A 16050-nucleotide genomic window follows, 5' to 3' on the forward strand; every position below is an offset into this window, starting at 1 on the left:
GGAAATATATCTTGATTGATTGTTTCATAGCTTTCTCCACACAAAGAGAAAGATAAGCTTTACAGAACACCTGATGTGTAAATATGCTTTTCCATGACTATTTTTTCCCATCCGCCTCCAACTGGATTTAAATCTGATTGCTGAAAATTTGAACATGAGCCTGGGGAAAATGTGTCCAGTTATCAGGATAAATATATTAGTGTTAATCCTGCGAGCAACCAATGGAAAACAATCCCCCTTAAAGTCACCTTGTCAGGGTCCACCACGGTGTCTGGTCCGGCGCATGCGCAGTCTCGGCGGCTCGCGCCGGGATACGAGCACTAGATCCCGGCCGGCCGCGGCTGAAAGAGACTCGTGCATGCGCACTAGGCGCCGCGAGTACATGCTGGGCGACCAATGACAGCGCAGGGCGCGGTATTTAAAGCTGCCCTGCGCTGTCACAAATTGCCGTGAGGTCTTCCTGTGTTCCCCTGCGTTCCTGTACTCTGCATTTGTTCCTGATTGCTGACCCGGATTGCCCTGACTATGCTGCCTTCTCCTATCCTGACCCCTGGCTTGTCTGACCTCTCTTCGGATTGACTACCCTGGTACTGACTCTGCGTTGGACCCGACTATCCTCTGCCTGCCGATACTGTACCTCGCTGCTCCCACGGTAACAACTGGCCTGTCTGACTACGATCCATCCATCCATCCATCCATCCTGCCTGGGCCAGCCAGCCCCTTTACATCAGGCTCTCCCCCTGTATTCATTCCCTGTGGACCCCTCTGCCACGGGTAGGAGTGCTCAGAGGTTGTGACCTGGTCCTGGTCTGCTTCAAGTCCATCCCCACCATCAGGGGCCCTAGTGAATACGCAGACCGAGACTTAGACTCCACGCTCTTGGAAATCCTGTCCGGTGGACTGCCAGAGGTACCACCAGGTGGATCTTAACACACCTACACCATTCACACACTCATATACTGTATATGTGTCAAAATATACAATAAACAAATAATATTGCAGCAAAAAAAGTCCCATATAATATAATGTATATCTCTTGAAGATCTTCCAATTTTACACCGATTCACAATTCTATTTAACCAAACTCTTCATATTCACTTTTATTGCTCCTCCACGATCACCCAAGATGTGCTCTGTACTGGAGGTTTTTGACCTCACATTTTATGTTTGGTCATAAAGCCCTTGTGTCCTCCTAGTGGGACTAATTGAATGATGACTCCCGGATGAATCTCCTTCTTCTCGCAGTGATCTCTAGTGCTTCTATTGTACCTCCTCCTCCTCCTTTTTTAATCGCTCCGCAAAAAAGTGGAATAGGCAGAAATAGTGTTTCATCCTATAAAACGCTTTACTACTTAAAAACATTTGAAATACCACCCAGATTTCATGGTGCTTGATCGCACCAGATATGTACAGCATAAACTAGTAATCACAGCCTCTTCTCTCATTACCCACCCTTGTATCTCGCGAGCATCATGACGTTAGCTTGTCCCTCCCCTACATTATATTATAGGGGACTTTTTTTGCACATATGTTATGATATATTGATTTAAGTATTGTCACAAGGGGTATTGTAGTAATAGGGAGGCACTGCACTATTATTTGTTTATTGTATATTTTGGAACATATATATGAGTGTGTGAAGGGTCACACTCTCATATATATGTCAGTATACATTCTTTATAGGGAATGCATCTAAACCTCAACCTGAGATAACAGTTGTAGTGAGTACCAGTAGTATATTCAACACTGGCAGAGCTATCACTGCCCATTGATCTTTTTGAGAGATTTGCCCCATTATGACAACCTAAATTCTATTATATTATATATGTAGGGACAGTTGAGTCCCTAGCTAAATTTTATGCTTGTTATCATTAGTCTATACCCCGTCTCAGCTGCTGTTTACTTTTTCTGGGCTCTCCATGTCTTCACTAAGCTCAGAGTGTTGATGGGTTCTGCCTGTTGCTGGAGGGAGGTTTTAGTAACTAGTGAAGCAGGGTCAGGTCCCTGGGTTGTAAATATTTATCTGATCCAGCCAATCCCTGAGTAGCTGTATTCAGAATTATGGCTTGGGGAGATGATAAATGTTTCAGCCCACCTTTCCAGGACTTTATAGGGCCTCTCCCTGGGAAGATTTCTGTGTAAAGAATTGCTGTTGAGGCATATACTGAAGGTCCAAGAATCTGATCTAAAGTTGGAACAATTTTTCTGATGGAAGCTGAGTTCACAAAAGATCTTGCTGAAGAGTGTTTCAGAGAAGCTAGGTAGAAGCTACTGTCAGAACTTAGTAGGAAGTATTCATTGCCTACAGATCAAGATATTTTTGACTGCTCTCAAAAAAAGGACAAAAAGTCAGACTTATCCACTGCAACTAAAGAAAGACAGTGACTGCTTTGCAGGGTCATAAATCTGTCTTGCTCTTCTTTCATTTTCAGCATTTAGCAAAAGGCTACTCTTAAAGGTCCTGCTGCTAATGTAGGATATCCACCCAGGACAGTGTCTCTGAACAGAGGGGATTCCCTTTCTGGAAAAATAACTAATAAGTTAATCAAAGTAATTGGTAGCAGAGGAACTAACAAAACCGGCATATAACAACAACCCTAAGCATATACAGGGGTTGGACAAAAATATGGAAACACTACATGATTTGCAGGTGTGAAAGGAACATTTTTTTGCTTCCACTGTGTGATAAGACACCTAGCTAACAGGTGGGAAGTCTCACTTTCATCATTTACTGCATGCGCTGGTAGTAATACAGAGCCTTATTAAAGCATACTGAGCTTCAAAAAGAGCAAATTGTTGGTGCCCACTTAGCTGGTGCCTCTGTGACTGAAGTTGTCAATTTATTTGCCATGTCACGAGCTACAGTATCAAAGGTTATGGAGGCATATACAGTTTCCCGGGAAAATGTCTTCTGATAAGCATAAGCACAGTCAACATGGTCAACTGACTGAAAGAGACAAAAGGACATTGTGCAGGATTGTGACCCGGAATAAGAAAACAACTTCTGCTAAAGTGACTGCAGAGCTCAATTTCAGTCCAGTAAAGACTGAGATTGATCTCTGCAGTCACTTTTGCGGCAGTTGTTTTCTATTTCTGTGTCGTAATCTTGCACAATTTCCTTTTGTCTCTTTCAGTCAGTTGATCATGTCGATCGTGCTTATGAATGTGGACCTCCTGACTTCCCGCAGCATTTTTCACTGACAAAACATGGAACATTTACTGACGGAGAACATTTTTTACTAACAACCTGAAAAATGACATAAAAAACTAAGATAATCAATATTTAAACAGTATAAACACAATATGGAAACACTGACAATAACCATAACAAGTACTTTGACTGGTTTACACTTACAAAAGTCAACACAGCATGACAAATTATCAGCCCCTGATATTTACAGACAGTTGTAAAAACCACTGATTTTTACAAACTGTTTGTAAATGTACTGCCAGTTAGCAACCCTGCCCAAAACCCTCTCAATCAGTAAGGAATGAGGAGGTTGTTTAACTAATAAGCAGGCCATAAATGAGTCGAAAATTTAACATTTTGTCTACTGAAAAATGAAAATAGCTCATATGATTGTGGACCAGGCACTTTCGATTGTGGTGAGAAAATCACGTCGTAACCGGCACACTAATGATGTGAAAAGCAAACGATTCTACGATTGACAAGAATTTTGGTTCAGTTTTTGACTCATCTATTGCCTGATGTAGAGAGTGCTAAAGATCTGCACTTGGATAAGGCTTACAGTGAGGGCAGATGAGAGCTATCTTCACCTTGTGCTCTAGCTTAAACCCTAGCCTACAATCAGGTGCATAGCAAACTGATTAAGAGGACTACTGAACTACTTCATTTGTTCATAATGCAGCAAATAGTCAACAAAAAGGGTGGTTTTTGAAAACCCTTATGTGCCTAAACATGGTAAAAGAAGCTGAGGAAATAATGGCAGGCTTGATGAGATGAATAGATATGTGATGTACTGGAAGGAGTTATTGGGATGTAGGCAGATTTGGAGCTTGGGAAGATACATTTCTGAGGATAATGTGGTCATAAAAAATGGCTGGGCACAGGGATCAAAAGTGATTCAATATTATGTTAGATGCAGAAGGAAGAATGGTCTAGGTTTCAGTTCCCCACTTCTACAAATGAAAGACTGTCCCTGCAGGCCTTCTACCACTGTTTGATGATATTTGCTTTGGAGGTTTGAGGACTTGGAGTATTTGCCAAAAGCAGGTGACAAACTGAGTTTATTGCACTATCTGGACCAGGGGCGGACTGACCATTTGGAAACTCGGCAGGGCCCAGGGTCAGTAGGGGGCCTCATGAGATGCCCCTGGTACCTTTTTCATAGGCTTTTTTGAGTTTGGGCGAGGACACAGGGACCCCATGATCCCCTATTGCCCGGGGGCCCCATGAATTGTCAGTCCGCCCCTGATCTGGACTGAGTTCTTCAACTAGATTCCACAGAGGGTACCCACTGCTTTTGTTACAGACAGTTGGACTTTCATACACCAAGGATCACAACCTGAGAATCAAGATGCTAGCCCTCTAAGCCACTTGGGGGACACTTATCACTGCTCAAGGTTAAAGGGGTACTACATATACAACGGACCAAGCCCTGTGTTTACAAGAGCAGTAAAATAATCAAGTTTAGCAAACAATATTTACTACCTATCTTAATGGGTTTTTATAATATATACACAGTATATATATATATATATATATATATATATATATATATATATATACATATACACACATATATATATATCACACACTATATTGCCAAAAGTATTGGAACACCCCTCCAAATCATTGGATTCAGGTGTTCCAATCACCCATATGGCCACATGCCTAGGTGCTCTATAAAACCAAGCACCTAGGTATGCAGACTGCTTCTACAAACATTTGTGAAAGAATGGGTCACTCTCAGGAGCTCAGTGAATACAGCTATGGTACCATGATAGGCTGTGACCTGTGCAATAAGTCCATTCGTGAAATTTGCTACTAAATATTCCATGGTCAACTGTTAGTGGTATTACAAGAAAGTGGAATCAACTGGGAACAACAGCAACTCAGCCACAAACTGCAAGGCCAAGTAAAATGACAGAGTGGGGTCAGAACATGCTGAAGTGCACAGTGCACAGAAGTCACCAACTGTCTGCAGAGTCAATAGCTAAAAATCTGCATACTTCAGATTAGCACAACAACAGTGCATAGAGAGCTTCATGGAATGGGTTTCCATGGCCGAGCAGCTTCATCCAAGCCTTACATCACTAAGTGCAATGCAAAGCATTGGATGCAGTGGTGTAAAGCATACCGCCTCTGGACTCTAGAGCAGTGGAGAAGTGTTCTCTGGCATGACAAATCATGCTTCTCTGTCTGGCAAGCCGATGGACGAGTCTGGGTTTGGTGGTTGCCAGGAGAACGGTACTTGCCTGACTGCATTGTGCTAAGTGTAAAGTTTGGTGGAGGGGGGGGGGGGGTTATGATGTAGGGTTGTTTTTCAGGGGTTGGGCTTGGCCCTTAGTTCCCATGAAGGGAACTCTTAAGGCATCAGCATACCAAGACATTTGGACAATTTCATGCTCCCAACCTTATGGGAACAGTTTGGGAATGGCCCCTTCCTGCTCCAACATGACTGTGCACCAGTGCACAAATCAAGGTCCATTAAGATATGGATGAGCGAGTTTGGGGTGGAGGAACTTGACTGGCCTGCACAGAGTCCTGACCTCAATACGATAGAACACCTTTGGGATGAATTAGAACAGAGACTGCGAGTCAGACCTTCCCGTCCGACATCGGTGCCTGACCTCACAAATGAGCTTCTGAAAGAATGGTCTAACATTCCCATAAACACACTCCTAAACCTTGTGGACAGCCTTCCTGGAAAAGTTGAAGCTCTTATAGCTGCAAAAGGTGGGCCAACTCAATATTGAACCCTGCATAATAAGACTGGGATGCCATTAAAGTTCATGTGCGTGTAAAGGCAGGCGTCCCAATACTTTTGGCAATATAGTGTATATACATACACACACACACTGTCCAGCCACTTTATTAGGTACACCTTGCTAGTGCCAAAAAATATCCTTCACACCATTACACCACCACCACCAATGTGAACCGTTGATACAAGGCATCCTAGATCCATGCTTTCATGTTGTTTACGCCAAATTCTGACCCTACCATCTGAATGTCGCAGCAACCAGTCTGCCTATTCTCCTCTGACCTCTGACATCATAAAGGCATTTTCGTCCACACAACTGCCGCTCACTGCATATTTTCTCTTTTTCGGAGCATTCTCTGTAAACCCTAGAGATGGTTGTGTGTGAAAATCCCAGTAGATCAGCAGTTTTTGAAATACTCAGACCAGCCCCTCTAGCACCAACAACCATGCCACGTTCAAAGTCACTTAAATCCCCTTTATTCCCCATTCTGTTGCTCGGTTTGCACTTCAGTAAGTCGTCTTCACCACGTCTACATGCCTAAATGCATTGAGATGCTGCCATGTGATTGGCTGATTAGCAATTTGTGTTACCAAGCAACAGGTGAGTGTATATATATATATATATATATATATATATATATATATATATATATATACTTTGGAAGTAATTCATATCTCCAAATGAAAATGTTTCCAGTTTGCTTGCTGCTGTGGGACACCAGTTGTCTATGAATTCTCACAAGTCACCAGAATGTTCAAAGCGCTATAATCCATAGAAGCCAAACCCATCAATTTACAGATTGGCTAAATGCTTGCTATGGCTTTCTGTGCTTTACTTATACCTATTGCCTTTTTACATGCTTCTTGCAATAATCCATTGTGGGTAGTAAACCCCCATTGTAAACAAAGGTAATAGCACAGCTAGTAATAAGATGATAGGGAATCCTGGGTATCTTCATTGTTCAAATTTGGTCAGTGAAGTTACCCGACATTCTAGGCTAACAGTTTATGTTACCGCTGCCAGGGATCTGCCATTTAGCAATGGGAATGTGGCATATACATGTCAATGGGTAGCAGGTCATCATGAATAATTCTGATTTAAATCAGTGAATGCTTTGATTGATGTGAGATTACTACTGGGACATTGATTACATTTATTTTAAGAGCAGGTATGTGAGTGTTTTATTTTAGTTAAAATGCTTGGGAAATATAGTGTGTGTTTATTTACTTTTATCCCTTTGTGGGAATAGGTATGGGGTACAAATTTACACCTGTGCTCATTTCCTTGGGGGGGGGGGGAGTGACTATCTGGTCACATACTAATTATTAAGGAGTTTCCAAATTCCACCATAATTCCCTCCTATATCACCCTCACCTTCTTTTAGGGGTACTCGAGTTGGGGAAGAGACCCTTGTCCTTCAATATTGGGACATAGCTACTCTATAGGGGGAGGACTTTGCTGCCCATTCCTTTCCTTGCTTCAATATTGAAAGGCATGTGGCTATCTATGTTAAAGGGGGGTCTCACCAGCTGCTGCCTCTTTACTGGCCACCAAGGGAGAGGGGAAGGGGAATACCACATGATTTTTTATTATTTTAATCACTACATTCAAACTGAAACAGACTGGAATGCTGCTATGTGCGAGCCAAGCTAAAGCTGGCTATACATGGTTCTGTTTTTTTATCTCGGGTAATTTTTGCTTCTTGTGCTGAAGCTTAAGTTGTGCTTACTGCAGATCCTGAAAAATTAGCTAGTGTTACTGTTAATGACTATGACCAGCCTGAACGTGCAGGGCTACCTATACACAGTACTACAAATGCAAAGGACAATGTCACAGAACAAGTGACAGGGACTGAATTCCTGCCCCCGGGAGTTTCCATTCCATTTGTATTTCGTGACCAGTTATGACACATGGCCTTGAGCAGCAATATTTTCTCATAAGGAGCTACACCTTCTGCCTCCTGACTTATGGGCTGGGCAGAATGTGAACTTCAGAACACTCCTAAGGCATGAGAGAAGAAAAGTGAGGATTGTGGGGCGAGGCTTCTCCAGAATATTAAAATATGTGCCTTTTATTCTCGTCTCCCGCCTTCCCCCACACTTTTCACATTCCAACAACTCTGGGGCAGGGTTGGAGTCTAAAAAACACCTGCTTTTCCCTCAGGTAACCTAACTGGTTTGGTTTCCATGCTAATTTTATCCCAACTGATAGTTATTCAGCAGAAACTGCTCAGGTGGATAGAGGTGTGATTTTTGCAGTCTTAATCTTTAATATTTGCTCAGGGAGGTCCCTGAGAAATACTGTTTCACAACCAGATTGAATAGATGCTTAAATGGGATGACAGTAAATTTTGGAATTTTACTGCGTAAGTGAGTGATCATAAACTGTCATGAATTATGGGACACACAGATGCCATGATCGCTATTTTACTGTGGATAGAAATTGTTTGGTTATATATTATATTTATGTAAAGATCAAATTCTGCACATATTAAATGTATATTTACATTGACATTTACAAGAAAAAAGGGCCCTTTGTCTGATATGTATCTTTTTCCCCTACCAGTGCAATTATCAAGTCGTGGCTGCCTCACATTGTTTTCCCTAGCCTAGCCCAACTTCTTTCTCCTTGACCATTACTCACTTCATTTCTCACTCCCAGATTTTTTTTAGCACTGCTGGAAGATACTGGGAACACCACTACTTATTTTTTGGAATTTTTCTGGAGCTTCTCATTGCAGAACTCATCTTGCTCTATGGCATAGACAATACTAATTTTGCCAGCCCCTGCTTGGTGCCAATGCTAGAACAGCGCCTCTGCTGCCTTCCTCCCACAGGAAGAAAGGGACCAACAAGATATGCAACCATATATATATATATATATATATATATATATATATATATATATATATATATATATACACACACACACAGGACACCAGGGTCAGGTCCAGAACAGCAGGTACATTTCCCCACTATTTGGGCTTTGGTCCTTTTAAGAGGGGTGGTTGGAAGGTATTGTAGGGTACTCAGGGGTTTTCACCCATGCAAGGTGAGGGGTTCCAGGGTAGTACGGGTAGAGAGGAGAGGACTGACTTTCAGAACTGTTCGGATTGCCAAATCCTTGTTAGGAATCTGGAATTTCAGAGGTTCAAAGAGTTTTGGGTGGGAAGATCCTCCAAACCTTGATTATACGGATTTTGGTCTTGAAGGGGTTAGCTCAGATGTCTCTGAGTCCAGAAAAAGAATGAAGAAACAACTTTCATCTGGCAGTGACAGAGGGAGCTGGACACATCTGAATGAGTAGGGTGAACTTGGGATTGATCCATGGTTGCTGACTGTGAAACCTTGACTTTGGGACCTCTGGAGCAGACAGGAAACCCAAAAACCCCAGTGTGGGTCAATATTGGGACGGTGCACCATTATCTTCTTCTGTCCCATTGAAGCAGAGTTACTGTTTCGTGTTCTTTTTGCCAAGTAAGCTATTATGTTTTGGACTATTTGCATATCCCAATAAAAACTGTCATATTTTACAAGCAGCTGGCGGTGAGCCTAGGCTACCACATAACAATAGATATATTAGAACCAAATAAAGTTCCAGTAACAGATCTTTATGTAGCACTACCCCCTTAAGAGCAGCTTAGTATTTTTGGGTTCCCTGTCTGTTCTGAGCCTGATTTGGAAGCACAACCCCTGCCGACACCACCATCAGACTTTGACCTGGAGAATGGCCAGAGATAACAGTAAGCGTGTACAAAAGTTAGATATTCTGAAAGGTTCAGCCAAATGATTGAGCACAGTACTACTTTAGAACAAACAAAAAATGTCGGGCAGAACAAACGTTTAAATGCCAATTCCCAAAATGAGCTGAAATAGGCTGCCAAACATTTGGCCTAACTCACTTTTGGGTTCTCAGTGACTGGGAACAGGGTTTAACTTTAAAGTTGAATATGTAGATAGTAATCTCCCCTTTAGTACCACCCCAGAATATAAAAATAGCTCTTCTGCATGCTTGTTTGGGCCCTAGTTGGTGCACATTAAGGTTGCAATCCTTTTTATTTGAGAGAATTATCTCCTGAAGAAGAAAAGTCAAAGTAGTAGGGACACTTTCCCTAACTGATAGTAACGGAACTGGAAAGGGTCCCTTTGAGGGAGTAAGTGAAGGCACAGATTGATATACTGTAGATGAGGAAGGGGTGGGAGTAGACTTCAGTGGAATTTGTATTCCAATAATTAGGGAATTGGCTTGATGAAGCAAGTCTCTTTACAGCTGTAATGTACTGGAGTTCAGGTATTAACAGTGTTACTGTCCCCCAAGACACATGTGATGCAGGAGAAGTCCTGCATTCAGAGCAATGGGTAAGGGGACTAAATCTTTAGGCCGCAGTACTGAGTTGGGCTAAGAAGTCTGTATTTCAAGTGGTAGACTGTTATGTAAAGTGTACTGCACTGAACTAGCTGAAAAAAAAAACAGTAGGATAACAATCCGGCCTGGGCCCTCTGAGTCCTGTGCCAGTATCCAGCACATGTCCTCACCCTCACACAGCTTCTCTCCTCCCGCCTGGAAGTTTCCGGGCTTTTGATTATATATGCTTCTGCTCCTTCGCCAGCTCCTCTGGGAGATGTAGTCTGCTCATCCTGTCGTCAGCATGCAGTTCAACAATGCTTTGCTATATTCAAGTCTGTAATAGCTAAACTATGAAACACTGCCATCTTGTGGTCAATCAAAATCCTGCAAACAGTAAGAGTACAGTGTGCTACATCCAAAACATATCCTGGTCACTTAAAATCTGTGACCCTCTGGTGGCATCTCTGTAGACTGAGGACATCTAGCTTCTGTTACTTCCACCTTGTTTTCCTGTATTGGGTATTTAAGTCCATCCAAACAAAGCAAGTGCAGTAGATATAGAGCAAACGGTGACATCTTTCTTCCCTCAGTAGCCTCAGCTACAGTACATACCTCTTTAACAGAATACTATGTTTGTGCCTGCCATAAAGTCTGACAACCAGTCAACCATTAGGTTGGGAATAACCACTGATCAGAGAAGAATGTATAGTTCCATTGCTACTGAATTAAGCTATACCAGTATATGTCTACCTCTACTAAAAATATGTAACTTTTAAGCAGTAGAGCAGATTTTTAACATCCAGAACAGATAAAGGATATAGCAGACGTACAATATGTAAGTGAGAAGATGCCTCTCAAGATCCTGACATCCACAGACTTATAGTTACTTTGCCTAATTATAAACCTTGCCCTGATTAAAATTATTCCTGTAATAAAAGAAAAAATAGTTAATGTAATTAATTTGGTTTCTTGTATTATTTTTTACAGATACATCCTGCTGGGCTGTTGATGAGTTCCATTAAAAAGTGTACGTGTATGTGTAAATGTATATTGTTTTTGTATATATATTCTGTCTTTATTTGTTATGGTCAAGACTGAGCTTGTGCAGATGTAGCTTTAAGCTGGGTACACATTGTTCATTTTTATCATTCAGTCTGCAGGCAGAAACAGAAAAAAAAACAGATTCCTGCATACACACAAGCTAGGTAGACCCATGAATCCCCCTTCCAGGACATTGTATTTTGGCAGCGAGGACTCCCTGCTGTTAGAGTACACTGATCAACACTGCAGTCAGTTGGCTACAGGTGCTGATCAGAGAATATTTTCCAGCAGGTTAGTTTGACAGAAGCCAAATTATCAGCTTTTGTTGAACAGGGAGGCTACACACGTCAAAATTGAACCAGTCCTTGCTGAATCAGCTGAATTTAAATCCATATGTACCAATCTTTAGGCTCCTTTTATATGTGTAGCAAGCTACTCTTACCTGTTCCGCAAAAAAGTATGCAAGCAGAGTTCAATAAATGAAGACTTGATTACACAACTGCATGACTCATGCCCCTCCCTCCTCTGTATTTGGAAAGACCTATACAGATGTAGCACCCTCCAACATAGGTAGGGGGAGCTAGAGTTTAATACTCAGTTAGAAAGGCTGAGTAGCTTCTCAGGTGTAATAGTCAGGGGGTCAAATTTCAGCCAGGGGCTCTGCAGATCAGCTCTCTGGGATTTCTCCCTGCTCTAGAGTTTTGGAGGAAATTCTAGAAGGAGTGAGGAGTGACTGGTCTGCACTCTCAAGGGATCCTAACCAATCCCCAACAGGATGTCTGGCAAGAGTCCAGGATAGACCTTAAAAGTGTACATCAGTAATGTGGTAACACATGCGCAATAGGGTGAAAACAGTCAGTACCGCTACTTGAGGTCTGAAAATGTAGCTGTATATGATGACTATATTGGAGAGGACTGATGGGACCTGGAGGTGAAGGAGTGCTTTCTTCCCTCCTGTGATTTGAGGTTCTTGGACACATATATAACCATTCATTTGGAGCCCTCTGGAGGTTACAGACTGCCCATAGGGGCACACTATTACCCTGTCCGCTGTGGTATGTATATTAAAGGATCCATTTTGCCACAATTAATTTTAATATTTAATTTTTCATCATGATGAATTGATTTGGTACCATAAGGCTGCTATTTTTGTAGGGGCATGGTGTTATACCTGTTCCCCCCGTTTGTTACTGTTGTCTCCCCTTCTTTAGGGCTTGGATGTATAACTAGTTTGGGGAGTAGCAAGGCCGGATCTAGCCTGTCCAATGTGGGGGTGCAGTAAAACATGTCAGGGGGGCAAAGGATGGGAGTTCAGCAGGGCAGTGTACTGGGGCTCACCAGGACAGAGGATAGGGGCATCACTTTGTAGGGCAGGGAACAGAGGCCATTAACTTGTAGAGCAGTGTACAGGAGTCCACAGGGCAAAGAACAGGGGTCAGCAGGAAGGAAGACAGAGGTCACTGCTGGTAGGGCAGAAGATAGGAGTCACTTCTGGCAAGGCAAAGGTAGGAGTCACTGCTGACAAGGCAAAAGGTAGAGGTCAGGGGTCACTGCTGGCAGGGCAGAGGTCAGGGGTCACTTTAGGGAGAACACAGCAGAGGTTAGGGGTCACTCAGCAGAACTCCTTTTCCCATCCCTGCACTGCACACAGGCTGGGCACAGGCAGCAAATCTACTTCTCGCCACACATTACACATAGCTGAGATTGGATTCCCTTACACATAATCTTGATCTGCACAGTGTGTAGCTGGCTTCTGCAGCTGCGCTACCATTCTGTCAGGAATGGACTTGCCAGTAATGGTGGGACTCACCTGCCTTGTGGGCTGCAGTACCAGGGCTGGCCAGCGGGTGCTCTCAGCAATCAGAGACTCAACCCTGCAGTCAGCCAAACACCTGAAGCTGATTACGGAGGTGTATTTAAGGGATGGCCAGACCTGCAGTCTGTGCCTTGGTGTGTGTTTTTCCATGGGCCCCTGTATCTTGTTACCTGCATTCCTGTTCCTGTTCCTGCCTGACTGACTTGTTGCCGACCCTGCTTGATCCTGGCCTCTGCTGACTTCTCCTGTTTGATCCCTGGCTTGTGACCCCGACCATTCTCTGTCTGACCCCCTGTACCTACCTGCCCGTTAGTTGCTGTACCCGGCTCGTGACCTGACTACTCTCTGCCTGATCCTCCTGTTCCTACCTGCCCGATTGTTATTGACCCAGCCTGCCTGACTACGCTTGCACTGTATGTATTGTTATCTGTGGGTGGTTTGGTTCATTTGCACTGTGTTTATGTTTTAGTATTGCAATGCGTTTTGTATTGTTAGTATTAATAAATTATATTGTTTATAACATATCTGAAGCCTGCGTTTCCCTGCGTCAGTTCACATACCTCTGGTCATACCCGAAGCCCTGACATTACACCAAGGCCAATCCTGACCAGAAGTGGCTGCACAGGGAAGCCATCTTGGCTTGTTGCTGGGAAGGATGGATCTTGATGAGGTTGTGTATTTGTCGCTGCTGGTTTTTGATGACAGAGAATATGCTTATCAGACTCTGAGGGAGTATACCCGGGATCAACTGCTAGCATGTATACGGATCGCTCATGTTCTAGTAGATCAGGGCACAGAGTTCTCTGAGGTGCAACCTTTGATTCAGGTTTGTGTAGAGTTGGCTTCATCTGGTACCCCTGAAAGCAGGAATGACTTTTTGCCACCATTTAGTGCAGACCAGGCAGAGTCCCTGGTATGGTTATTAGAGGATGATGTGGATTGCTTCTTGGAGCATTATGCTGCATGTCCACAACAGGTATTAAGGGATTGTATAAACGCAGTGCAGTCTTTGACCAGACAGGCTTTGTGTAACCTCAGCTTTGTTCAACCCATACTGCAGACATGGTCAGACTTGTTGCACCCAGCCTCAGTCAGCTTGCAACGTCATTCCTCTGCTCAAGGCACTCCTCCTGCATCCCCGACAGCACCCCCAGTGATGGCCCAGTATACTCTGCTAACTACCACATACCAGTCCCCTGCTCCCACTCGCTGCACCTATCCTTTCTTTGGCCCTGTGGAGAGGTCCTCTGTGGCAGCTGCTCCCTCCTCTGTTCCATCTTCCAGCTCTTCTCTGTCCTCAGCTGCTCCATTCGTTTGCAGACCTGCGTTTACTTGCAGTGCTCCAGTAGTTAAAACCAGAAAAAAGCGAAAATTCTTTCCAACCAGTACCATCCTGCCAGTATCCAAACCGGTGAGCCTGCCGTCTGAGAACCTGCCTTCCGTGGTTCAGCCTGGTGCCTCGGCACCCACACTTCAGCCTGATGTCTCTACCCAGCCTGATGTCTGTACCCAGCCTGATGAACTGATCCAGCCTGATGATCCTATCACGCCTGATGACCCAGTGCCCGCTGTCATACCTGGTGACCCGATGCCCGCTGTCGAGCCAGACGATCCAATGCCTGATGACCCAGTGCCCGCTGTCATGCCTGGTGACCTGATGCCCGCTGTCGAGCCAGACGATCCAATGCCTGATGACCCAGTGCCCGCTGTCGATCCAGACGATCCGGTACCTGATGACCCAGTGCCCGCTGTCATGCCTGGTGACCCGATGCCCGCTGTCGAGCCAGACGATCCAGCGCCAGATGACCCGGTGCCTGCTGTCGAGCCAGACGATCCGGTACCTGATGACCCGGTGCCCGCTGTCGTGCCAATTGACTCAGAGCCCACTGTCATGCCTGGTGACTCGGTGCCCACTGCCTTGCCAGATGACGCGGTGCCCGCTGTCGAACCAAATGACCTGATGCCCGCTGTCGAGCCAGACAATCCAATGCCTGATGACCCAGTGCCCGCTGTCATGCCTGGTGACCCGATGCCTGCTGTCGAGCCAGACGATCCAATGCCTGATGACCCAGTGCCCACTGTCATGCCTGGTGACCCGATGCCCGCTGTCGAGCCAGACGATCCAGCGCCAGATGACCCGGTGCCTGCTGTCGAGCCAGATGATCCGGTACCTGATGACCCGGTGCCCGCTGTCGTGCCAATTGACTCAGAGCCCACTGTCGTGCCTGGTGACTCGGTGCCCACTGCCTTGCCAGATGACGCGGTGCCCGCTGTCGAGCCAAATGACCTGATGCCTGGTGACCCGATGCCCGCTGTCGAGCCAGACGATCCAATGTCTGACCCAGTGCCCGCGGTCATGCCAGTTGACTCGGAACCCACTGTCGTGCCTGGTGACTCGGTGCCCACTGCCTTGCCAGATGAAGCGGTGCCCGCTGGCGAGCCAAATGACCTGATGCCTGGTGACCCGATGCCCGCTGTCGTGCCTGATGACCCGGTGCCCGCCGCTCTGCCTGGGAGCCCGGTGCCCGCCGCCCCTCCTGAGGGCCCGGCGCCCATTGCTCCACCTGGGGGCCCGGCACTCCGCCTGGGGGCCCGTCACTCCGCCTGGTGGCCCGGTGCCTGTCGCTCCACCTGGGGGCCCGGCGCCCGCCGCTCCGCCTGAGGGTCCGGCACCCACCGCCCCGCCTGGGGGCCCTGTGCCCGCCGCCCCGCCTGATGTGCCTCTGCCCGGAGTCCAGCCCGATGTGCCTCTGCCCGGAGTCCAGCCCGATGTGCCGCTGCCCGGAGTCCAGCCCGATGTGCCTCTGCCCGGAGTCCAGCCCGATGTGCCTCTGCCCGGAGTCCAGCCCGATGTGCCTCTGCCCGGAGTCCTGCCCGATGTGCCAGTCTTTGATATC

The 16050-nt window shown here is 45.4% G+C and overlaps 1 long non-coding RNA gene across 2 annotated transcripts in view; it reads left to right on the forward strand.

Annotated features, from left to right (window-relative positions):
* Positions 1–16050, forward strand: part of LOC149474155 (uncharacterized) — a 91398-nt gene that overhangs the window by 28732 nt on the left and 46616 nt on the right. For both annotated transcript variants that reach the window (XR_016312159.1, XR_016312158.1), the window contains exon 2: positions 11284–11323. This is a non-coding gene — a long non-coding RNA (uncharacterized LOC149474155). The remainder of the gene's footprint in view (positions 1–11283; positions 11324–16050) is intronic.

Source organism: Staurois parvus, unplaced genomic scaffold (assembly GCF_062004578.1).
Source record: "Staurois parvus isolate SC_StPar_1 unplaced genomic scaffold, SC_StPar_1.0 ptg000011l, whole genome shotgun sequence".
Taxonomy (NCBI): domain Eukaryota; kingdom Metazoa; phylum Chordata; class Amphibia; order Anura; family Ranidae; genus Staurois; species Staurois parvus.